This window comes from Eumetopias jubatus, unplaced genomic scaffold (genome assembly GCF_037043125.1).
Source record: "Eumetopias jubatus isolate StellerSeaLion01/CBP00866 unplaced genomic scaffold, mEumJub1_p1.0 scaffold_8, whole genome shotgun sequence".
NCBI lineage: Eukaryota > Metazoa > Chordata > Mammalia > Carnivora > Otariidae > Eumetopias > Eumetopias jubatus.
Genome location: NW_028274814.1, coordinates 125,663,336 through 125,688,479, shown reverse-complemented (window position 1 = coordinate 125,688,479; position 25,144 = coordinate 125,663,336). Strand labels below are relative to the sequence as shown.

Genomic DNA, 25,144 nt, shown 5'->3' with positions numbered 1-25,144 from the left:
GAGACACCCTGAACCAGAGCCACCCAGCTCCATCATTTCTCAGTTCCTGACCCACGGGAAGTGCATGAGGCATTCAACGTTGATTGCTATCATTTATGTGAGCCTTGTGTAATTTGTTACACAGCACTAGGCAACTAATATAGCCACCCAAATGTGGTGAGCCAGGCAGAGAGTGGTGGGAGATGAAAGCAGAACAGTTAGCCATGGCCAGATCACATGGGGACTGGGGGCTACAGTGAGAGTTTGGATTTTATTCTAAGTGTGATGGAAATTTAAGGTATGGTTTACACAGAGGAGTGGTGTGATCTAATTTACGTTTCATCAACAGCATTGCATTGCGAAGAATAGATTTGAGAGGGAAAAGAGAAGAAGCAAAGAGACCAACTGGGAGACTATTGCATTGCTCCAGGATGTTCAGAAAGTTGAGGGTGGCTTGGATTGGGCAGGTAGCCGCAGAGACAGAGAGGAGGGGATCCATTCAAGATATATTCTGGAGAGAGAATTATCAGGCCTATTGATAAGTGGGATGCTAGAGATTAGGGAAAGGGAAGAATCAAGACTGTATGAGTCCAGGTTCTCCAGAAAAACAGAACCAATGAGATAGATATGAACCTATAGGTATAGTGAGATATAGAAAGAGAATTATTAGAAGGTACTGGCTCACATGATTTTGGAGGCTGAGAGGTCCCACAGTCTGCTTTCCGCAAGCTGAAGGCCCAGGAAAGCCAGGGATATGGCTGGGAGCCCAGAGAGTTGCAGAGCTGAGGTGTGGATTCCAGTCTGAGTCTCAAGGCCTGGGAACCAGGAGTGATGACAGCAGGAGAAGGTCAATGTCCCATTCAAGTACCCAGGCACAGCACAGACTCAACCTTCCTCCACTTTTTGTAACATCCAGGCTTTCAGTGGATGGCATGGTGCCCACCCACGTTAGGGAGAGCCACCTACTTTACTCAAGTCAACACCAACTCAAATGCTGATCCCTTCTGGAAAAAAACCCTCATAGAAACACCCAGAAATAATGTTTAGCCAGATAATTTTGTATCCTGCAACCCAGTCAAGTTGACACGTGAACTTAACTATCACAAACAGGACACCTAGGTTTTTAGTTTGAGTAACTGGATGGAAGGCGGTGCCATTTATTTTGATGAAGAACACACAGAGGGATAGGTTTGGAGGTAACAGCATCAAAAGAGCAAGAGTAGCTCATTTTTTATTACATTTGGGGGCCTCTGGTACAACATGGGCATAATTATACAGACGCGACATTAGATTCACTTTATCAACCCAGTTTTACTCAGTAGCCCTCCTTCAGCTACTTGGACCTTTGCACTGTGCAAGATCCGCTGGCCCTTTGCCCCCCTCGCAGGTAGCTGGGTGCCACAGTCCAGAGAGACCACGGGGCCATTTTGGCAATTGTATAGTTAGCACACATTTCACTGAATACTCCCCCTCAGAATCCGGGTGGTCTGCTCATTTGTAAAGGACACAATCTTGTCCCTTAAGCCCAGTGATATCAACCTCTCCAGAGATCGTAGTGCTCGCTTCAGCAGCACACGTACTAAGATTGGAACGATACAGAGAAGATTAGCGTGGCCCTTGCGCAAAGATGACGTGTCACCTCTCCAGAGAGTGTAGTATGATTCTTCACTTTAATTGATTTCTTTCGTCCCTACTGCTCCGAGTTTCTTTATGTGTTTGCACTAAAGACTGAACTGTTTAAAAATTTGGTATCATAACTATAATTCAAGAGCAAAGTCTTAATTATGCTCTGTATAATGGATTGATAAGAGCAAGTAAACAGACACATTATAGAGAGTAATTGAGGAAGGGCAATGCTTTGTCAGGCTAAATTAACAAATGAAGTAATTTCATACATTTTAATGGGATTTGGTGGTTGTACTGTTTTATTTGTTTTTGTTTTGGTTTTTTTTTTAACAGAATGGAGGTCAATCTGAAGGCTTGCAATGAAAATATTTCTTCCCCACTAAAAGTAGTAGTGTGTTTCAGCTCTGGATGATGTGCCGTATTCTGAGGGATTTTCAGAATAGAATTGCTCTTATCAAGTGGATAACAGTGTTGGCTGTCAGAGGGTCCCAGTAGGGGCGGCCCTGGGGTCAGGTCCTCGGATCTGTCCCACCCCTTCTGGCAGCACTCAGATCGGCTGCTCTCCCCACTGCATATTGAAGATGGCAGGCTAAATCTCAAAATGTCAAGCCTCATGACAGCTGTGCCTTGTTAGCCATGACTCCAACTCTGTCCCCAGACTCTAAGTTCCCAGGAGCTTAGTGACAACGAGTGGGGCTTATTACAATGGATCTTCCCAAGCACTTAGCACAGTGTCAGTAAATGCTAGCTGTTATCACTCAAAAGAAAGACAGGAAAAGTTACATATACGAATGCAAATATAGATATGGATGACGCACATATTTATGAATGGAAAAAAGACCGAAGGAAGTACAATGAACCATTGGTAAAGGTTACCTCTGTGAAATAGGATGGTGCTTGATTTTTTTCATTTTTCCTTTTCAATATTTTCTACAATAAACATTTGTTCATTCAACAAATACTTTTTGCATGCTTACCACACATTAGGCATTGTGCTAGGCCCTGGGGGATAGAAAGATGGAACAGACACAGTCCCAGCCCCAGAGCTGACATCTAGTGTGGGGGACAGAGAGGAACAAAGGTGAGGGACAGTGCACAACTTCAAAGGTATCATCAACCTCACATACATCCCAGACCTGAATATTTCATTGTTTTCCTGCAGATGAACATACAGAGTCTTGAAAAAGCGATGTCTTTTTAAAATTCATATAAAACTGGGGGCACCTGGGTGGCTCGGTTTGTAGACCATGCAACTCTTGATCTCAGGGTCATGAGTTCAGTCCCCACCTTGGGCATGGAGCCTACTTAAAAAAATTAAAATTCACATAAAACCATCAAATGGGGTAGCAGTGACGATGAGCAGTTACAATGCAACATGAGTGTAGTGATGAAGATACAGAAGATATCATGTAAGCACGTCTGAAGGCAGTTTTGGGAGTAGGGGAACCTTTCCATAGGAAGTAACATTTCCATCAAGCCTGAAAGGCAAGAATTGCTATTACTTTTATAACCAGGATAAAACAAAGGGCTTAAAAATTAGTATCGGCTGCTATTGGATGAATGGCTATTGAACACTGAATGTGAATGAATGAATGAATGAATGCGTATGTGAAAAAATGAATACATTATTTTTAAAAATCAGAAAGGTCAAATGACTGGTCCATTTACCACCAGCTTGAGGAAAAACCACAAGTGGAAAAACAATTGCCTGACTTTCAGCCCAAAATCGTTCCTGCAGGCCTCGCTACTCAAAGTGTGGTCCACGGACCAGCTGCATCAGCATCACCCAGAACTTGTTAGAAATTCAGAATCTCAAGCCCCACCCCAAACCCACCAAATCAGAATCATCATTTTAACCAGAACGCAGATGAGTTGTGCACACACTGAAGCTTGTGAAGGGCTAGGCTTGTCATTCAGTCTCAGCTGCACATTAAAATCATCCAGGAGCTTATACAAATCTAATTGCCCAGGGTGACTTGGTGTTTATAAGCACAAGTCCTGAGTCTCATTTCCAGGTGCTCTAGTTTATTAACCATGTGGCCCTAGGCCACATGGCTTTTGGTGTCTTGGTTTCTTCATCTACATGGTAGGCAGCTACTGACCTGGTTTCCAGTGGTTCCTGTCTCCTGGTATTCATGCTCTTCTGTAATCCCCTCCCCCAGAGTGTGGGCTAGGCTTTGTATCTTGCTTCTAATGAACAGAATACAGCAAAAGCAATAGGATGCCATCTCCAAATTAAGGTAACAAAAGCTTGTGGCTCCCATCTTGCTCAGTCTCTGACTCTTCTCATGCACTCACTCTGATGAAGCAAGTTGCCATATTATGAGCTGCCATGTGGGTCTGACAGCCACAAGGAACCCAATCCTGCCAACAGCCACATGACCTAGCTCAGAAGTGAGTTCTTCCCTAGTTGAGCCTTGATATCACTACAGCCCCAGCCAACACTTTGATCACAGACTTAAAAGAGACATGGAGCCTGAGGACCAACCAAGCCACAAGTGGCCACTTGATCCACAGAAACTGTGAGAAAATAAATGTTTGTTATTTTAAGCCACAAACTTTTGGCTACACAGTGACAGATAACTTAATATAACCTATAAAATGGTAATGATAGTAACATTCATTGAGAGAGTTATTGCAAGATTAAATAATTCCCAAGAAGTGCTTCGAACAGGGCCTGGCATATAATAGACATTATATATATTTTGCTATTAGGTATTATTAGAAAACACTGATGCCCTTGGTACCTACTGAAGAATGTAAGTACTTTCTTTATCACTAAATGGCCCCAGCCCCCTCTGCTTTCTGAAAGTTTCCTTCTCTACCTTCCTTGTCATTTAACTGTTGCTCCAAGTTAGTGTCCATGTATCTGCTTGTGGCAGTTCCTCTTCACCCCAATAAAACAACAAAATAAATAAATAAACTGTTTCTAATCTGCTATAGCCTGGGAAACTTGACAAATAAACTTGTTGTTATTGTGCCTAAACCAAAAGTAAATAGGCTCTGATTTAGTATCTGAAAAGTTCTATGATACAATTAAAGCTTTTTGGGTTTATGTGGTTTGTTGTTGTTGTTGTTTTTTAATACAAAGCATTTGCTACTGTCCTTTTTGATTTTCAAAGACCCTTGTTGTTTCAGTTTCTCAGCTATGCTATAGCCAGGGAGGCCACCAGATTTAGGAGACATCCCCGCCTAGCTGCTGTAACATGAGTACATTATACATCAACTATGTCACTCATTGCATCTCTGATTTTAGTCATGCCTAAGCTCACTTCCTCTTAGCCCTATCCAGAGTTTGTTGATTTCAGCCAAACAACGTCATTTGTTTGTAATGCCTCAGTGTAACGAAATTTAATTGCTGTCATTTGCTGTCAAGAGTCCTCACTCAGGCTCAGGGATTAAGGGAGACGTGTTAGACAAGCTTCATCTGAGATCTGGAGAGTAAATCGCACATAAGTGCGTGCAGGAGGAGAGAGGGTGTTGGAAGACGGTTTAAGGCAAAAGGAACAACTTGCACGGGTTTCTCAAGGTGAGAGGGAGTGAGACAAGTCTGAGAGCCAGGAACAACCCAATGGGCCTGGAAGCCAGTGCAGGAGGCAGAAAGCGTGCTAGATGTGAGAGGGACCAAAGCACATGGCCCTCGCACATGGGCTAAGAGTGTAGGTTTCAGTCTGAGGGCACAGGCGCAACACTGAAGGGTTTTACATCAGGGGTTGGCAAACTGCAGCCCTGAACCAGATCTGCCCTCTGCCCATTTTGGTAAACACGTTTTTATTGGAACATAGCCACAGCCACTCACATACATAGGAGCTGTGCACCTTTCACGCTACAAACACAACTGCAGCGCAGCCTGCAAAGACTAAGATGTGTACCATCTGACTCTTTACAGAAAAAGTTGCCAGTCCCTGGTTTAAGCTAATGGGTTCTAAGCTCAGACCTGCATTCTGCACAGATTCTGAATGCTGATCTAGTATGTGCTGACACAGGGCCAGATCCACTGCCACCTTCCCCTTCTTTATACCCCAGCTGGGGCCAGCGCACAGTGAACTGTCCTCACGTAAGAAAGATTGGGGGGAGGGGGAGGAGAGGGTCAATGGTTTGGGTGGTCCCCAGCCAGGTAAATTAGACTCTACAAGAACTGGTTACATTTTTAATAAACAAAGAGCATTTTGGAGAACAAGAAAGACAAAATAGAAATACGTTGTTTTCCTTTTGTTGATACATCAGAAAATATGGTGGCAAATTAAGTACAAAAAAGTCTAGAGCAGGGTTAGTAGTTTAGTACAAAACATAAACCAAAAAGCCATCTCCCGCCCAGCCCCCAGGCCTGATGTCTATGTGTGCAATGACCCTGTCCTCACAGACGGTCTCTAAGGCGGTACAAATCTGGAGGCACTGTTCTCCTGTGATCAAAGGAAGGACACTCACAAAGATATGAAAAAGACTCCACAGGTCCCAGATGCACAGTTGCTTAGGTCCCGCTTGGGTTTACTTAGAAGCGGTGTTTGCTAAGAAAATAATTGTTATTCTCTCTGGTTGGGAGTGGGGAGGGCGAGCTAGAAAACATGAAGCCAAGGGCAGTTGTTTCTCCAGGACAGTTGGCAGAGACCCAAAGTACAAAGTTGTCTACAAACTCTCGAATCAGTGTGAGACTTGAAAGAGAGCTATGTGCTGGCAACATGGGCTGGCCCGCCTTGCCAGAGCAGAATTGAAACCATACCTCTACCTCATGCAGACATCACCCAGTGGAAGGATGTTCTTATAAATCCCAGCCGGGAGGCCATCTCATCTGCAACCCCCTCCCTGTTCCCCTTCTCTTTCACTCCTCAATCCAGAAGAACTTAATAAAAACAGAAGGAACACATCTTTCCAGAGCTGCTCTGAACTGAAAGAAGTAGGGATGTAAAAATACACAGAGGATGAACATTACCTCGCTGGTCACTTCTGATTGGCTTCCAGAGGACTCCGCCATCGTGACCCATTTGATGGGAGCCACACTGTGTGATGCCAAGACCATGGGGGTGAGGATGGGGGGGGCCACAGTGCCTGTAACATCACAGGACCCCAACCTAGCTGCCTTTACCTGAGCCACTCTTCCCAGTTCTTAGCACAGGAATTCCACATTGATTTATGAAAATCTGACCTCAGTCCAGAGAAACTCTCAAATTAGCCCAGAGAGAACACAAATAATTAAGCCCTGGATTCCTATACTTGCACTGAAAACCAAAAATGCATCACAGCCACAGAAGTTGAGAAAGGATTTTTCTGTTCTGGGGCCGACCCCACTGTTTCCACTGGGAGGTCCTGAACTTGGCTGGCATTCAAGGTTCTCCATAATTTGACACAACTCTCTCCACTTTCTCCCCATCACGCCCTACACAAATACCGTCAGACAGATTTTGTCCTTCGTTCATGCCAAGGAGACCCCAGCTCCCAGCTTTGCTCCAGCTGGCGTGTGCGTCACCCTTAGCCAGTCCCTCCACATCCAGGAAGACACTTCAGCAAAAAGCAGGAAGCACCAATATACCTATAAAGAGGTAAGTGTTCCTCCACAAAGCTAGACCCTGTTTTCAATCCACCCAGTAACCAGGAATTTCATTTGGTAAATACAAGGGAGTATTTTCAGCCAAAGTATTTTTGGCTCATGTGCTATCTCCAAAGGAACATGATATTAAGTCTTCTTTGGAGTCCAGTGATATTGCTAGAAATTGGTGGTCTTTTCTATATATTTTTTAATGTATCTTCTTTCTGGCAATATCATCATGCTACATTGTGCCTACAAAGGCACCAAAAGAAGGGAATTGTTTCAAAAATGTCACTGCAAGCAAGACTCAGGGCTGTATTTTAGTTCACTCCAAAGTTGAAGGCTAAATTGACTTACCACATAAAAATCAAATCTTAGGTGGGAAGATTCAGGTGATGAGCTATGTGGATTGTCTCCACCAAAAAGAAAAAGAGAGAGTCCAGAAAACTTCTCTGTCAAGATGGGTATTAAGGAGGGCACGTATTGAATGGAGCACTGGGTGTTATACGCAAACAATGAATCATAGAACACTACATCAAAAACTAACGATGTAATGTATGGTGACTAACATAACATAATAAAAAAATAAAATAAACAAAAAAATAGAGGTACTTAATAGCCTACAGATCTCATGGAAGGGTTGCAGGACAATTTTGGTGCAGAGCCTCCAAGATGGCCCCAGTGCCCCCTGCCTCCTGGTATTCATGGCCTTGTGTAATTTCTTCCCCTTTAGTAACTTGCTTCTAACCAAAGAATATAGCGATGTTGAGGGAATGTCAGTCTTGATTAGGTTACAAAGATTTTGACTTCTGTTTTGCTAGCAGATTCTCTCTTGTGTTGGCTTTGATGAAGTAACCTGCCATATTGGGATGGCCCATGTAGCAAGGAAGTGAGGGTGGCCTCTAGCCAACAGCCAGTGAGGAAATGAGACTTTGGTCCAATAATCCTCAAGGAACTGAGTCCTGCCAACAACAGTGTAAGTGAGCTAGGAAGCAGATCCTTCCTCAGTTAAGGTTTCAGATAAGACAGCAGCCCAGGTCAACACACTGCTGCCTTGTGAGAGATCCTGGAACAGAAGACCCAGCTCCAGCAGTACCTGGATTCCTGGTGTACAAAAACTGTGAGAAAATAAATGTATGTTGCCTAAAGCTGCTAAATTTGGGGTTACTTTGTTCTGCCACAATGGTTAACAAATGCAAGACTTCAGTAGGCACTTTACCTCAAGGGAAGGAATGTATAGTTTAAATCCTGGTTTAAGAACAATTTGTTATCTATAGGGACAGAAAGTAGATTCATGTTGCAAGGGGCTGGGAGGGCAGGGAGGGGAGTGGAAAATGACTACTAATGGTTACAGGGATTTGCTGTGAAGTGTGATTAAAATGTTCTAAAACTGATTCTAAAACTAATGGTTGCACAATTCCATGAATGTACTAAAAACGAATGAATTATATACTTCAAATAGATGAATTGTATGTTAATGAGTTTATAACTCAATAAAGCAGTCATTTTAAAAAACTAAAAAAAAAATGTGATTGTCTGACTGAACTTTCTGTAAAGATAACATTCCATTTAATGTTCTCATTAAATTTCAACCCAAAAAAACTAGAACAAATGTATAATGCTCATCTTATAAGATGAGCAACATTAACGGCCAGTAATGAATATTACTTTAAGTAAGTACCTAGCCCTTCTTCGGCAATCATTTGAAGGCTTTGCTCCCTCCCTCCTTCTTGAAATGCACTCTTCTCCTGACTTCCACTTCCTGGTGTTCCTTCTACTCCTCTGGCTTCTTCTTTTTATTCTACTTTGTAGGCTCATCCACTTCTACCCAACCATTAAATAGTGACAATCTTTAAGACTCCCCTCTGGGTCCTCTTTTTTCTTCCCCCTGTGTATTCTCCCTTGAGGAGATGGCATGCAAGCTCCAAGGTACAGATGATATCTCTAAATTAATAGCACTTGCAATGGATTGAATAGTAGTCCTAAAAGATATGTCCAATCCTACCTTGTATCTATGAATGTAACCTTATTTGGAAATAGACTCTTAGCAAATATAATCAAGGTAACGATTTCAAGGTGAGATCATCCTGTATTTAGTTTGGACCCCAAATCCAATGATGGGTGACCTTGTAAGTGACAGAGAAGGAGAAGATAAAGAGCCACCCAGAGAGGAGGGCCATGTGAAGACAGACTGTAGTCATGCAGCCCTAAGCCAAGGATTGCCAGCAGCTACCAGAAGCTAGAAGAGAGACATGGAATAGATTCTCCCTAGGATCCTCTAGAGGGAACCAACTCTGCCGTCACCTTGACTTTGGACTTCTGGCCTCCAGAACTATGAGAGAATACATTTCTGTTGTTTGAGCAGCCAAGTTTGTGGTAATTTGTTACAGCAGCCCTAAAAACTAATATAGCACCCAAATGTGTGGCTAAGCTCTCTGGCCTCACCTTGAGTTCCCGACAAATATCTGTAACTGCCAACTTTATGTCTCAGAGGAACCTGGATTAAACATGTCCCTGATGCAAACCAACATCTTATCCACCTGTATGAGCCAGGGCTCTCCAGAGAACAGAACCAATAGGATATAAGTTGACCCTTGAACAACATGGGTTTGAACCACTTATATGTGGATTTTTTTTTTATAAATACAGTTCAGTACTGTAAATGTACTTCTCTTCCTTATGATTTTCTTAATAACATCTGCTTTTCATATCTTCTTCCCATTTCTTGACTGGATTTTTTGTTTTTTGGGTGTTGAGTTTGATAAGTTATTTATAGATTTTGGATACTAGCCCTTTATCTGATTAAGTCATTTGCAAATATCTTCTCCCATTCCATGGGTTGTCTTTTAGTTTTGTTTACTGTTTTCTTTGCTGTGCAAAAGTTTTTTATCCTGATGAAGTCCCAATAGTTCATTTTTGCTTTTGTTTCCCTTGCCTCTGGAGATGTGTCTAGAAAGAAGTTGCTGCGGCTGAGGTCGAAGAGGTTGCTGCCTGCCTTCTCCTCTAGGATTGTGATGGATTCCTATCTCACATTTAGGTCTTTCATCCATTTTGAGTTTATTTCTGTGTTTGGCGTAAGAAAATGATCCAGCTTCATTCTTCTGCATGTGGTTTCCTATTCTACCCCTGAAATAAATAATACAGTATATGTTAACTAAATTGAATATAAATTAAAAATTTTTTAAATTAAAAAATAACATCTGCTTTTCTCTAGCTTACTTTATTGTAAGAATACAGTGTAGAATACATATAACACACATTCTGCGTGGAGCACTGGGTGTTATGCACAAACAATGAATCATGGAACACTGCATCAAAAACCAATGATGTAATATATGGTGATTAACATAACAATAAAAAAATTTTTAAAAAAAGAATACATATAACATACAAAACATGTGTTAATCAATTGTTTATGTTATTGGTAAGGCTTCCAGTCAACAGCTATTAGTAGTTAAGTTCTGGAGAGTCAAAAGTTATACATGGATTTTTTGACTGCATGGGAGGTTGGCACCCCTGGCCCTGAGTTGTTCAAGAGTCAACTGTACATAGATATATTTGAGGAGGTTGACTATAGGAATTGGCCCCCATGGTTCTGGAGGCCAAGAAGTCTAACCATCTGCTGTCTGCAAACTGGAGAACTAAGAAAGCTGGTGGTATAATTCAGTCTGAGGCCAAAGGCCTAAGAACTGGAAAGGGAGGGCCTGGGGGGGAAACTGGTACAAGTACCAAGGTCTGAAGGCCTGAGAGCCAGGAGCTTCAATGTCCAAGGTCAGGAGAAGATGGACATCCCAGTTCAAGAAGAGAGAGAGAATTTGCCCTTCCCTTGCCTTCTTATTCCATTCAAGCCCCAAACAGATGGGATGATGTCCACCCACCTTGGTGAAGACAGATCTCCTTACTCAACCTATTGCATCAAATGTTAATCTCTTTCGGAAACACCTTCACAGACACACTTAGAAATAATGCCCTGCCAGCTATCTGGGCACCCCTTAGCCCAGGCAGGTTGGCACACAAAATTAACCATCACAAGTCCACCCCTTGTCAACTTGACACCTATATGCATCTCCTTAAACCATACTTAATCTCCAAATAAAGACATTAACAAGGTCATAATTCTGCCTAACATGATACAAGTGTTCTGTGTAGCCACAAATGCAGTAGGAAGGTAACTGACATTTACTCTTTTTTTGATGTCCCATAAACTTAAATTAGTATGGTGTAAATTAATAACACTTAAATACAATGATATGAAGTCAGTATATCTTATGTTACACAATGAGGGAACAAGAGAGGAAAGAGATCAAAGATATTACTTGATATACGTATATAGACACAAAATAAGGAGGAAACACTCACGCCAATTACAGTCCTTGTATTTATAACTACTTTCTTCTACTGTCTATTCTGTATCCCCTTTGCCTCCAGCAAGTACCTCAGCTGGTTGTGGTCCTTTACCTGATTGATTGACCCAAAGCTTCATTCTTGAAAGATCTGGGCCATTACTAATCCTGCCTGGACTGGGTTGTAGCTTTCCATTGACCTTAACTTAATCACAGGGCATAGTGTTACTAGGAGATGCCCTAAGGGATCTCCTGTATTCTGAACACACTCTTCCTTACCTTTCCTGGGGAATAGTAATCCAACCTCCCCTTGGTAGTTGGGATCAACCACCAATCAAGCAGTCATTCTCTTTCCCACCTGTTGATTCAGAGGCACTAGGAGTCCAAAGTGGCCAGGTGGCAATTATAACTTCCAGTTCAGTGGAATCATTATTGTGTCTCTGGGTGGAACTAAGGCATCTCGGCCAGCAGAGCATAAAGTCACAGGAAAAAGAAAGCAGAAATTTTTCTCATTTCAGCCCTCCTACTGGAGATCAGGCACACCTAGGGGCTCTGAGAGAATTCAGACCCCTGAGCTGATCCTTTCCTATCACGACTTTGTCAGCAACACTAGGAACAACCCACCAACATCATTATATTCCTCAGTTTCCTGGAAATGTTTGAAAATATCATATACAGAGGCCCACCTATTAATACCATCACCATTGGAGGTTAGGATTTCAACATATGAATGGGGGGGTACAAACATGCAAACCATACCAACACCACAACTTAGTCTCCTTCTGTTTCCCCAACTCAGTGGGGATTTTATCACTCCAGTGCCAGTATCAATCCAGTTCCACAAGCCAGTTCCCTGAATGTCACCAATGACACTGCCCTCCATCTTCTCCCTATAATCAATCTCCAAACCCAGGCAATTTATACCCTACCTATCTCTTGAGTACACCCACTTATGTCTGGTTTTACTGCCACCACCTCAGTCCAGTGAGCCATCAGCTCTCACCTGGACCACTGAAGAAACCTCCTAATGCATCTCCCTGCTTCAAGTCCTATCCTACAATTTACTCTCAGGTCATCAGCTAGAGGAATCTTCTTAAAACAGAAATCAGGTCACATCATGGTCTTGCTACAACCTCTCAAAGGCCTCATATGGCCCAGTTCTCACTTCCACCTACAAGGCCTTCCATTGCCTGGCCCCCAACTACTTTTCCAGCCATATCTCATACCATTTTCCTCCTAGCTCCCTGAGCTCCCACCACAATGGCAATTTTTTCCCAGAAACTTCTATACACAGCAGTTAAGAGACTGTGTAACGAACACTCCTGCATTCAAATCCTGGTTTGGCCTATTCTAGTGGTGTGACTTGGAGCCATTTACTTAATCTTTGTGTGGGTGTGTGTGGTGAGGCAGGAGGAGAAGTTGAGGGGGTAGTCCACCTCTTCATCTGAAAAATGGTGATAACAATAATTCAGAATTTACAAATCTGCTAGAAGTATGAAGTGACCAAATTCACATAAGTCACATAACATAGCATCAGGTACATTCTTTTTTTTTTAAGAGAGAGGGAGAGAATACAAGTGGTCAGGGGAGTGTCAGAGGGAGGGGGAGAGGAGAGAATCTTAAGCAGACTTCGTGCTGAGCACAGAGCCTGATGCAGGGCTTGATCACACAACCCTGAGATCATGACCTGAGCTAAAATCAAGAGTTGGACGCTTACCCCACCAAGCCACTCAGGCACCCCTCCCCTTCATTCTTCAAACATTACCTTCAATTTCTTCAAGAAGCCATCATCAACCACCACCCCTGTTATAGAACTGCATGGCCCCGTGTACTCATCCCTAGCCCTTACTGAAGTAAGTCCTAAGTTTTACCACTTACAACTCCTCCTTTACCAAAGCAACCCCTTATCCAATGCCAAAAACATCCAAACCTGGAATTCCTTCTCATGGGATTTTTCTTATGACCATCCATTTTTTGATGGTATGACAAATATGTTGAGAAAAATTTGCAAAGTGAGTGACAATGGAGTGATTCATCTGGCAGTCAATGGCTGCTTGCATCAGCTATGATGTTGCACCATAAATAATATATCAGCTCACTCTTCACCATGTAAACAGATGGTGTGGGTCACAATAGACAGAGCAAAAATAACCCTCCACAATATTTCTCCACAACAATCACATAATAGACTATCAGTGACTTACTAATCAACAAGAGATAGTACAGATGTACTAAGTGAGAGAGAAATTTGAAAATACAAGGCAAATGCAAAAATGGGATATGAATAGATCATATCCAAGAGCTTCAAACATCCACTCCTTCAAGATCTTCAGAGCCTCCCATCAGCAGATTTTCCTCCAAGCTACACTCTAAGCAGGATGTGTAATGACTGAGGACCCTGACAACAAAATGGCATTAATGTTAGACTCTCCCTGCCTGCAACGACTGTTTTTATTTCTGTATCCCCAACATCTAGTTTAGAGCCAGTATCATAGTAAATGTTCAATAAGTGTTTATTGGTAGAATGACTGGATGTTTTTAGATACCAATTATCAACACAGCTGTTCTGCAGGGAGAGCCCACGAGAAGTATTACCCACAAGTATTTTAAGCTGAGGACATCAATCAACATGTAATACATTCCTGTGTGGTGTTTTGGGGCTCCCAGCAGCCAAATTCCCTGACTTTCCACTGGGGTGTCTCTCTCCCTCCCCTCTCACTCTTTGTGCACCCCTGGAACATGGAAGTGGGTGTCCAACCCTGGCTACAACATTGAACATGTGACCCAAACCTGGCCAATCAAAACATTACACCCTTCCTGGACATACTCATTGGTTCAGAGATGGGCATGTGACCCAAGCTGTGGCAATCAGTCCAATCAGAGAGCATCCTGAGACTTTGGTTTGAACAACCAAGGAAGAGTTGCTGAAAGCTAGACTCTTTTCCACTGGTTTTGGGTGAGTTTGCAAGACAGGAACAGCCTGAGGCCATCCATCAAAGGGGAGGGTTTCTGGCAGTGACATGAACCCAGAGGAAGAAGAACCAAAAGGAGAAAGACCAGGTTTTAGTAACATTTTTGGAGCCCCTAGATCTAGCTGTACCTGAACTCACCTTGCCCCAGGACTTTTTCCATGTGACCCAACAGTGGTTTTTTTTGCTTAAACCAGCTTGAGCTCGGTTTTTGGTCACTTGCAGCAAAGAAGGCCATGATTAAAATTCTTTCTTCTGAACACATCTGAATTTTTTGATGCTTGGAAGCTGAGAACTCCAAATTTCATACATTATACTGAGTAATTAATGCTACAAGTCTCAGGACACTGTAGCAGGAGTTACAAGCTTACAAAGGTGACCTGTGAAAATCCAGGCAGTTCTACAACACAAGAGCTGCAGTGATGTTTGTGAAAGTTTCCAAGGACCCAAACAGTTAAATGTTTCTGAAATTCAAGCATCCTTGGAGTGAACTCATATTTAACTGGAACTGAGAATGCATAGAGTTGCCCCTGTTTCCATTGTAACTCCAAATGAGTCCTTATTAATTGGCACTATTTATTTTCACTCACTTGCTGCCGTTAGATATTTGTCCTGGCATTTTAGTCAGGAAGACGTTAGCTGGGCCTAATTGCTCAGACTGTATTTAACAGACAGCCTGTGCTATCAGATAGCTCTGGAAAGAAAACAATAGCAGGCTTAACATGCAACTCGAGGAATGCCAGGTATGTAGTCATAAAATCGAATCATTTCAGAGCCTTAGATGAGCCGCTAATCGGCTCCGTAGCCTGAAACATTAAGTGCCGCCAGAGCCAGCTAATGAAAGGCTAAACGCATTTCCAACTGCTAAAAGGTATTTTTGAAAAGATAAAAATCATGACTCTCCTACAAATATAAAATGAACACATGTCAAAGATTCTATATGATTCATCAATTAAGGAGGGCAGCCTCAGGTGCTCAGCTGGTTCAAAGAATAAGTCAAGGAGCAGACGCATATGCAGGCAATCAGAAGTGCTGATTGCATATCAGAAATGCTTAGGTGCATTTGCTAAGAGGTGCAACACTGGCTTCCTGCCCCAGACATTCATTTGCACTGAATGTGGACAAGAATCGTTTACGTTACTATGGGGTTTTTTTCAACTCACGGAGTTCTGAGATAATTCAAAGACAATGAATGGTGCAGATAAAATTAAGGAACTCAAACTAAAGAACTGGAGAGTGCTCAGCATTCCATAGGATACCCAGGAATCCCTCTCTCTCTTCACCATTCAAAGATTTGTGCAACTTTTCCTCTCGGTACAGGATGTTTCCACTAACTTAATATCTAGGACACATGTTTGTGAGCATTTTTGTGGTTTTTGACAAACCTCCCTGAGCCTCAGTTTCCTCTCATGAAAAGAGGAAACTGTAATATTCATTTTGCAGGGCATGGTAAAGATGAAGTGTGATCATGTCTGGGAAATGCCGTAGAACCTCACTAGATACCCAGCATCCAGCAGCGTAGGGAAGAATCTGGGCTTCAGTAGAGAACTGGGCACTGTCTAGAACACATCCTTCCGGGTCATCAGATTCTGATTCATTAGGGGCTCTGCAGCTTTCATGGCTTTGTAAATTGGAGATAACCAATAGCAATGCTGGTCATTTTTGTCTATAGACATGCAAATAAATTCTGTCCAGTAGAGGGATAACAGACCCCGCCCTTTAAAAAGACAGTTCTGTGGCCAGTTGCAAATGCATTTCATTATTTCTAACCTGTCAAAGTGTCTGCATTTTGACTTCTCCTTTAAAGCAATTGTAACATCCATCAAAAGTGGCCTCCCCCAATAAAATACTCATGAAAGAAATTGAAGAAGACACAAAGAAATGGAAAAATGTTCCATGCTCATGGATTGGAAGAGCAAACATTGTGAAGATGTCAATGCTACCTAGAGCAATCTACACATTCAATGCAATCCCCATCAAAATACCATCCACTTTTTTCAAAGAAATGGAACAAATAATCCTAAAATTTGTATGGAACCAGAAGAGACCCCGAATAGCCAAAGGAATCTTGAAAAAGAAAAGCAAAGCTGGCGGCATCACAATTCCGGACTTCCAGCTCTACTACAAAGCTGTCATCATCAAGATAGTATGGTACTGGCACAAAAACAGACACATAGATCAATGAAACAGAATAGAGAGCCCAGAAATGGTCCCTCAACTCTATGGTCAACTCATCTTTGACAAAGAAGGAAAGAATGTCCAATGGCAAAAAGACAGTCTCTTCAAACAATGGTGTTGGGAAAATTGGACAGCCACATGCAGAAGAATGAAACTGGACCATTTCCTTACACCACACACAAAAATCGACTCCAAATGGTTGAAAGACCTAAACGTGAGACAGGAGTCCATCAAAATCCTAGAGGCGGCAACCTCTTCGACCTCAGCCACAGCAACTTCTTCCTAGAAACATCACCAGGGCAAAGGGAAGCCAGGGCAAAAATGAACCATTGGGATTTCATCAAGATAAAAAGCTTTTGCACAGCAAAAGAAACAGTCCACAAAACCAAAAGACAACCGACAGAATGGGAGAAAATATTTGCAAATGACATATCAGATAAAGGGCTAGTATCCAAAATCTATAAAGAACTTATCAAACTCAACACCCAAAGAACAAATAATCCAATCAAGAAATGGGCAGAAGACATGAACATTTTTCCAAAGAAGACATCCAAATGGCCAACAGACACATGAAAAAGTGCTCAACATCGCTTGGCATCAGGGAAATCCAAATCAAAATCTCAATGAGATACCACCTCACACCAGTCAGAATGGCTAAAATTAACAAGTCAGGAAACGACAGATGTTGGCGGGGATGCGGAGAAAGGGGAACCCTCCTACACTCTTGATGGGAATGCAAGCTGGTGCAACCACTCTGGAAAACAGTATGGAGGTTCCTCAAACAGTTGAAAATAGAGCTACCATATGATCCAGCAATTGCACTACTGGGTATTTACCACAAAGATACAAATGTAGGGATCCGAAGGGATACGTGCACCCCAATGTTTATAGCAGCAATGTCCACAATAGCCAAACTATGGAAAGAGCCAAGATGTCCATCGACAGATGAATGGATAAAGAAGATGTGGTGTATATACACAATGGAATATTATGCAGCCATCAAAAGGAATGAGATCTTGCCATTTGCAACGACGTGGATGGAACTGGAGGGTGTTATGCTGAGTGAAATAAGTCAATCAGAGAAAGACATGTATCATATGACCTCACTGATACGAGGAATTCTTAATCTCAGGAAACAAACTGAGGGTTGCTGGAGTGGTGGGGGGTGGGAGGGATGGGGTGGCTGGGTGATAGACATTGGGGAGGGTACGTGCTATGGTGAGCACTGTGAATTGTGCAAGACTGTTGAATCACAGATCTGTACCTCTGAAACAAATAATGCAATATATGTTAAGAAAAAAAAAAAAGAAGAAGATAGCAGGAGGGGAAGAATGAAGGGAGTAAGTCGGAGGGGGAGATGAGCCAGGAGAGACGATGGACTCTGAAAAACAAACTGAAGGTTCTAGAGGGGAGGGGGGTGGGGGGATGGGTTAGCCTGGTGATGGGTATTAAAGAGGGCACATTCTGCGTGGAGCACTGGGTGTTATACACAAACAATGAATCATGGGACACTACATCAAAAACTAATGATGTAATGTATGGTGATTAACATAGCAATAAAAAAATAAAAAAATACAATCACACACACAAAAAAAAGTGGCCTCCCCCAATGTCACCAACATAACCTCTTGATAAGACAAAGCTGAGTTTATTGCTTAGTGCAGTCAGGGAGAATACCACTTGTCAAAACTGTGCCAGAGTCTCTCAAGAAGGAAGGGAAAGTCAGCATTTATTAGGAATTGGAGTTTGATATAAAGTAGGTTTTCAAAGCAAGAGTCTGATTAGTATTGGGTAAAGATGGTGGTACAAAAGTCCAGGATTGGTGGACACAGCAAGGTGAGAACTTCAAAGCAAAAGAATCTTCAGGAAATCCTTTAATGAACAATCACACTATTTGCCTGGGCAGAAAACTCCTGAAAGAAAGGTCATGTTTACAAAGACCGAGGAACAGCACAAAATCATGCTAAGGTAGAGAGTAAGGTGCAGTTTAGTTCTCAATGCCCATACTGAGAGTGAGGATAGGTGGATCGGTTCTCAGCGCCTCCTGAGGACATTCTTCAGCCTCAACTGAAGAGTAGATCATTAATATCTGGGGATGTAATAACCCAGATCTTTGCCACTGCTGTTTGAGGTGTCACAATTGCATTTCAAAATTCCACCAATGTTTCCATTCAACTTTCCTGTGGTGGTTGTTTCAATCTCTAAAACTGTCATATTTTCCAGTTCTTTCTGCTGGCCTTTGCTATACCATTTGCTGGGATGGCAGAACAACAGCATTTACAATTCTGTAGATCACTCCAGAACACTGCCACATAGACAAATACTAAGTGAAGTGATGATCAGAATTCATCTTCCACTTCTTTTTTTTTTTTTAGATTTATTTATTTCAGAGAGAGAGCACACACACATACAAGTGGGAATTGGTGCAGAGGGAGAGAATCTTCAAGCAGACTTCCCGCTGAGCACAGAGCTCTATGTGGTGCTCCATCCCATGAATCATGAGATCATGACCTGAGCAGAAACCAAGAGTCAGATGCTCAACTGACAGAGCCCCTCATCATCTACTTCTTAACCAGCAGCCAAGGACACCCAGATTAAGCTAAGAGAACAGCTTACCTCCCAATATGAAAATCTACAGAACCAGATATGGAGTCTTTAACCAAATTACCTAATTATATAATTACTTCCCAGATTTTTTTAGTAACACTAAAGATCTAAGAGAAGTCTGCAGGGATCTAAGTATGATATTCTTCCTCTAAGACAGAACACATTCCTCCTTAAGGCCACTTTGTTGTAAAGAACCACATGTGCAATTTCATAATCCTCCTAGATAAAGAGATCTATGATGTCGGGGGGAACAAACAGTTCCTCTACTCTCTTAGGTTTAGGATGGGGGCCTGCTAATTAAACTGACAAAAGACAAGAAAGAAAAGCATACAAATGTGATTTGATCTTAATATATCTATTTTCCCATGCATGGAGGTCTTCATAGAAAAGAAGTGAAGACCTCAAAAAAGTGGTTAGACCTGGGAGCTTATGTACCCTCTTAACAAAAGGTGATAAATTATGGAGAAGTGAAAGGACAAAGGAAAGGGGGTTAGGGGCTCCAAGGAGTGGTAAATTACTTGCAAAGGTAATGAGGAAATACATGACAAATAAGGCTTGCTTAGTAAGGCTTGTCATGCGGATGAGAGTCGGTCTCCTCTTCTTGGTGTAGAAGAGGGAAACACCTTTACAAATGAAAATTTATGTCCCCTTCACAAAGGGAAATATGTGCACTGCTTTTAGGCAGAAAGGGGGAGGGCAGAGATTTCTTCCAGTGTCTGCTGTTTCTCAATTGCCTTCAGCTCAAAATTATTCTTATGTCAAAGTGGCATATTTGGGGGTAGCATATTCTGATCCCTTTAAGTGGCCTTAGTGGCATTGTCTAAATTGCCTGCTCTTCTCTGAACCATAGCATGTTGGATTTCCCCCAACTTTCCAAGCTTCTTATTAAGCATGAAATGAAGAGGCCTAGGGCAAGTCAAATCCAGAATTCCCCTGAAGTAGTCAGAGATCCACTGGTCTCCTTCTCCTAGAGGACAAACCAATGGCCAATAAATAAATAAATAAGCTATTATACTGTAGGTAAAGGCAATAAACTGTAAAAAAAGGAAACAAGCCCATCAACATTGAGCAAACTTTGCTAAGATTTTTAACACATTTTCTAGCTTTTCAGACTCATCTGCACATACTATAATCTTTTTCCCTTAACAAAACCACACCTCATTATCCTGCATACAAACTGTACCTCTCTGCCAAGATTGCTATAGTGGAGAGTCATCAGGTATATTTAATTACAACTTTTAACCAAAGAAACTTCTATTTCACAGAAAGAACTGGAGAAAGCAGGAAGAGAAGAGTGGATAATTGTTGACTATCCACACTGGCATTTTAGCAAACAAGCAGAGCTCCTGAATACGCATAACAACTTTCTAGAGCCACACACATCCCTTATATAGCTTCTCAACGTGGCAAAAATGAGCACATTCATTAACAGGCCCCAAGATAGCATATAAAAATAAGAAGCAAAAGTATATACATTTGAAATAATGCTCAGTGATCAGTTTCAATATTCTCTCTTACTTAGAAATGATCTAGCCATCCAATGAATACCCATTAATTAACTCAGTCCCAAAGGTCTTGAAAATGAATCTTCCAGCTGACATATTACAAAATATAATCACTTTTGCAATTAAATTTTCAGAATAAATCAACACAAATTTTTACTCCTCATAACTATAAACGTTAAGTAGAAATAATGCTAGTTTATTTGATGAATATGGTGAACCTGTGTAAGTTTAAGAACATACCCAAGGAACTCTGAGAAACAAACTGAGGGTTCTAGAGGTGAGGGGTGTGGGGGATGGGTTAGCCTGGTGATGGGTATTAAAGAGGGCACGTTCTGCATGGAGCACTGGGTGTTATACGCAAACAATGAATCTTGGAACACTACGTCAAAAAAAATAAATTAATTAAAAAAAAAAAGAACATCCCCAAGGAGAATAAAATCAAAAGCTCCTATTATGCTTTACCACTATAAATCAGAAAAGACAGGGGCGCCTGGGTGGCTCAGTCATTCAGCATCTGCCTTCGGCTCAGGTCATGATCCCAGGGCCCTGGGATCGAGCCCCGCATCAGGCTCCCTGTTCGGCGGGAAGCCTGCTTCTCCCTCCTCCACTCCCCCTGCTTGTGTTCCCTCTCTCGCCGTGTCTCTCTCTGTCAAATAAATAAATAAAATCTTTAAAAAAAAAAGACAAGACAATTATTTTTATTAAACCAAAAATAATAAATTAATTTCATGTGCAAAATTTTAATGTATCTGAACTTGGCCTCTTAAACCATTTGAGTTAAATTTCTATAAGAATATTCTTTTTAACATATTAAAAGTATTAGTTTGATTTTTAATTTCTAGGATTTTTTGAATAATTGATTGTTATAGCACTTATTTAAAATAAACCAATCAGCAGGTCTCCTTTAATCTTGAGAGAAATTTCTGCTCAACAGATCCCTCTGAGCCCCTCATCAATCAATCATTTCATCTGTTACATATTTTCCCTGTTTTCTTAGCTAAGACAGGGCAATTCTTTCCCCAAAGTCTTTCTGTTTATAATATTTAAAACTATCTTCATCAAGAGACTCCTTCCTTTGGAGCTGAATGACTGAGACAGGAGCAATCTAGATGTTTTATCTGTAAGGCTATACATTTATTCCAGTTTCTACTTTGTTTTTATCCTATTTTCAAAATGTTCAACAGTGTTGGAGTTCTAGCAGTAGCGTTATTTCCTATTCTAATTCAGGCTTTTGTATTCAATACTCAATTTCTGGCTTAATACCATTTATAAAAAGTGAGGGAGGAGCTGGGGTCACATCCGCTTCTAGATCTTCTCCCGAATGCTGTCTAACGATGGAGCGGGCCTATCTCTGGAGTCTCCACACTTCTCATCCCTTCTTTCCTTAAGACTGGATTGGAATCGAACCTACTTTCCTAAGAAAGATTTGGGGGATAGACTCCGAAAGACCTTATCCAACATGTAGAATTTTTCTGAACCTCTCCAATTTCCTATGAAATTCAGGGTCCTTTAAATCATTATTGAGGGCTCCCAATGCTGCTTTTATTACACATTCATAAAATTATTCTAAGTTCCTCTGTAAATTTCTCCTATCCTGACTGGGCTCTCAGCTCAGAGTGAGACCAGGGCTTGAAATCAAAGGAAAGGGGTTTGTCTGTTCTGAGGGAGGTTTAATTTTAAGAAACAACTGAGCGTAAGGGAGTGTGGCAGGCCAGGATGGAAGAGGAGCAAATCAGAGAGAGGACAGAGGCAGTGGGAAACAGCAGAGCACAGAACTGGGGAAGGCGGTTATTATTAGGCTCACATTTTGATTTAGGGGGATCTAAAAGAGAGACAGCATTCAATTTTTCTTTGGCTTTGGCCAAAGAATCTCTTAAGGAAGAGATTTTGGAATCTGAATGTTTTGGAATGCTTCTTTATGCCAGATGAGAAATGAAGGCAGTTGGAAGTTGCAAGTTTGCTCCTTGTTTGAACTAACTTCTCAGTCCCCAGCACCAGCTTGAGGAAAGAGCTTACTTGATGGCCTGCACCCACCCTCTTCCTAACGGATTTCCTCTTACTGATGGACAACAAAAATGACAAGGACAGAGAGACAAACAGATTTCCACCAATGATGTATATGCACTTTTTCAAATCGAGACACCTAAGGAGGGTTTCTTCGTCCTAGGAAATGAAATAAACTCAGCATTTTGGAGTTGAATGAAAGAGATCTAAGTTTCTAATCAATGCAAGATCTATTTACCTACCCTATCATCATTGTCAGAATGTATCCAAGCAGAAGGCTCAAAGGACCTCAGAGGGATAGTCTGTTTCCCATTCCAGGGCATTGGCCATGGCAGTGAAATCTTGGTCCCAACTGGATTTCAGTGGGACCTCCAAATCTGTCAAAAACTGTCTCCCCAAATATCACCAACACAACCTCTTGATATGTCAAAGCTGAGCTTGCTGCTCACTGCATTAAGACAGAGTGCCTCCTCACAGAGCTTTGGCAGTATCTCAGAGAAGGAAATGTGAGGTCAGAATTTACTGACATTTGAAAGTTTGATTCAAGGAAGATCTTTCAAAATCTTGGTGAGGATTGAGTAAGGATCATGAAACAACAGTCCAGGATTGAAAGAAGCGGCAAGACAAGAATTTAAAGGCAAGGAATCAAAGAATCTTAGGATGGGTTTTTAAGGAAGTTCTTACAATGAATCAAACCTTCAGCAGACTCCTGGGGGAATAGGTCATGCTAATGAAGGCAGGGAAATAGCACAAAGTCATGTTAACATAGACAGTGACCTGTGGCTTTGGTTTTCAGTGTCCTATCTAATTACAAGGGTAGACGGTCTTAGTTCTCCCATTGCTTCTGTCACTCTTATTTAATTTATGAGTTAAATAAAATCATTTTCATGCATTATTTTATATCTACATGAGAGTCATTGTTGCAGGAATTCTCTGCCTTTAGTGCCCGTGGTTCTTGGTCACACCGCTTCGAAGAATGAAGAGGTAGCCCAGAGGAAGAGTGGTGGGCCAAAGCAAAGTTTATGGAGCAATAGCATAAAGCTCCCAGAGAAGGAAGGGGTCTGAGAGGGTTGCCACAGGAGTTTCTAAGTTTAGAGATTTTTATGAGCTCTTTTGCAGAACTATCTTAAGCAATCGGGGTATGCTGAGTCATGCCAATCAGGGCTTTGGTCATGTATCTGGCTACCTATTAGGTTAATGTCTACTTGCTGATGGCCTTTTTGCTGACATCTGGGGCTTATGTCTTAACTGACCCTTGCCTGTGAGGTGACAAATGCTTTGTGGTTAATTGTCCTATTTTAGGGCGTTTTGCAGAAGTCATTTCTGCAAAGGCTGCAAAGCAGAATGCTAGTGCGCTCCTGTCTAAGCTGTAAATCAAGATGTCAGTGCTGTTTTGTCTTTGCCATCCTGACTCCATATTTTCTTGTTAGGGGCCCTGACCCTGACTACCTAACTGTCCAACTAACCCCTAACATCATGATTTTATCTTTTTTGAAAATCATCTTTAACAGTAGATACTCACTGGGGGTAGTTGGAATTCTCATTATTTATATAAAACTCAAAGAAACGAGTGGACTGTCCAGTCAGTGCTCACATATGTGATGTGTCTTATCCTTTATAAACCTCCCAAATTGGCTAGGTATTAAAAACTTGATATTGTTCCACATTCCGCATCCTTTTTGGCTTCCAAGTAAAATATTACATCCTCAATCTGTCATAACTTTATAGCAGGGATTCTCAACCTTTTTTGTTCCATGGATCCCTTTGACAACTGGCAAGGTCTATGGGTCCCTTCTCAAAATCCTGTCTTTAAATGCTTGGAAAAAGAAAAAACAATAACATTAATACAAAAAACATTTATATATAAAAATAAAATAACATTTTATTTATATATAAAATAACATTTATATATAAAAATAAAAACAATTATATTGAGGGGCGTCTAGGTGGCTCAGTCAGTTAAGCAACTGACTCTTGACTTCAGCTCAGGTCAGATCTCAGGGTTGTGAGATGGAGCCTGCATTGGGCTCAGTACTCAGCAGGGAGTCTGCCTGAGATTCTTTCCCTCTTCCCCTCCCCCTTCACACACATGCATGCTCTCTCTCTCTCAATTATATTGAAACATTATCAAAAAGATTTTATTTAAAAATTTGTAATATAGTAATATAAGTGCATTTTATTAACCTATTAAATAACACATTATAGTAATAGATCTGATAATTATTATAATATAAAGCATATAGGATATTCTGAGATACCTGCAAAACTGTAGTGTTATATAAAAATGTCTGAAGTTCTTGAAAATACGACTATGGTTTGTCGTTTATTTTCCTAATTAAAAGATGCACTAAACTTCAGTAAGAGGTGAGTGATAATCAAGATGCACTTTTTCTTCCCAATCAAGTTCAC

General features: G+C 41.5%; 1 non-coding gene across 1 annotated transcript; it reads left to right on the top strand.

Annotated features, from left to right (window-relative positions):
• Positions 1-1,534: 1,534 nt before the first annotated feature.
• Positions 1,535-1,644, top strand: LOC114223015 (U6 spliceosomal RNA). Its single transcript, XR_003612042.2, has one exon. It is a non-coding gene; the product is annotated as a U6 spliceosomal RNA (small nuclear RNA).
• The last annotated feature ends 23,500 nt before the right edge of the window (positions 1,645-25,144 follow it).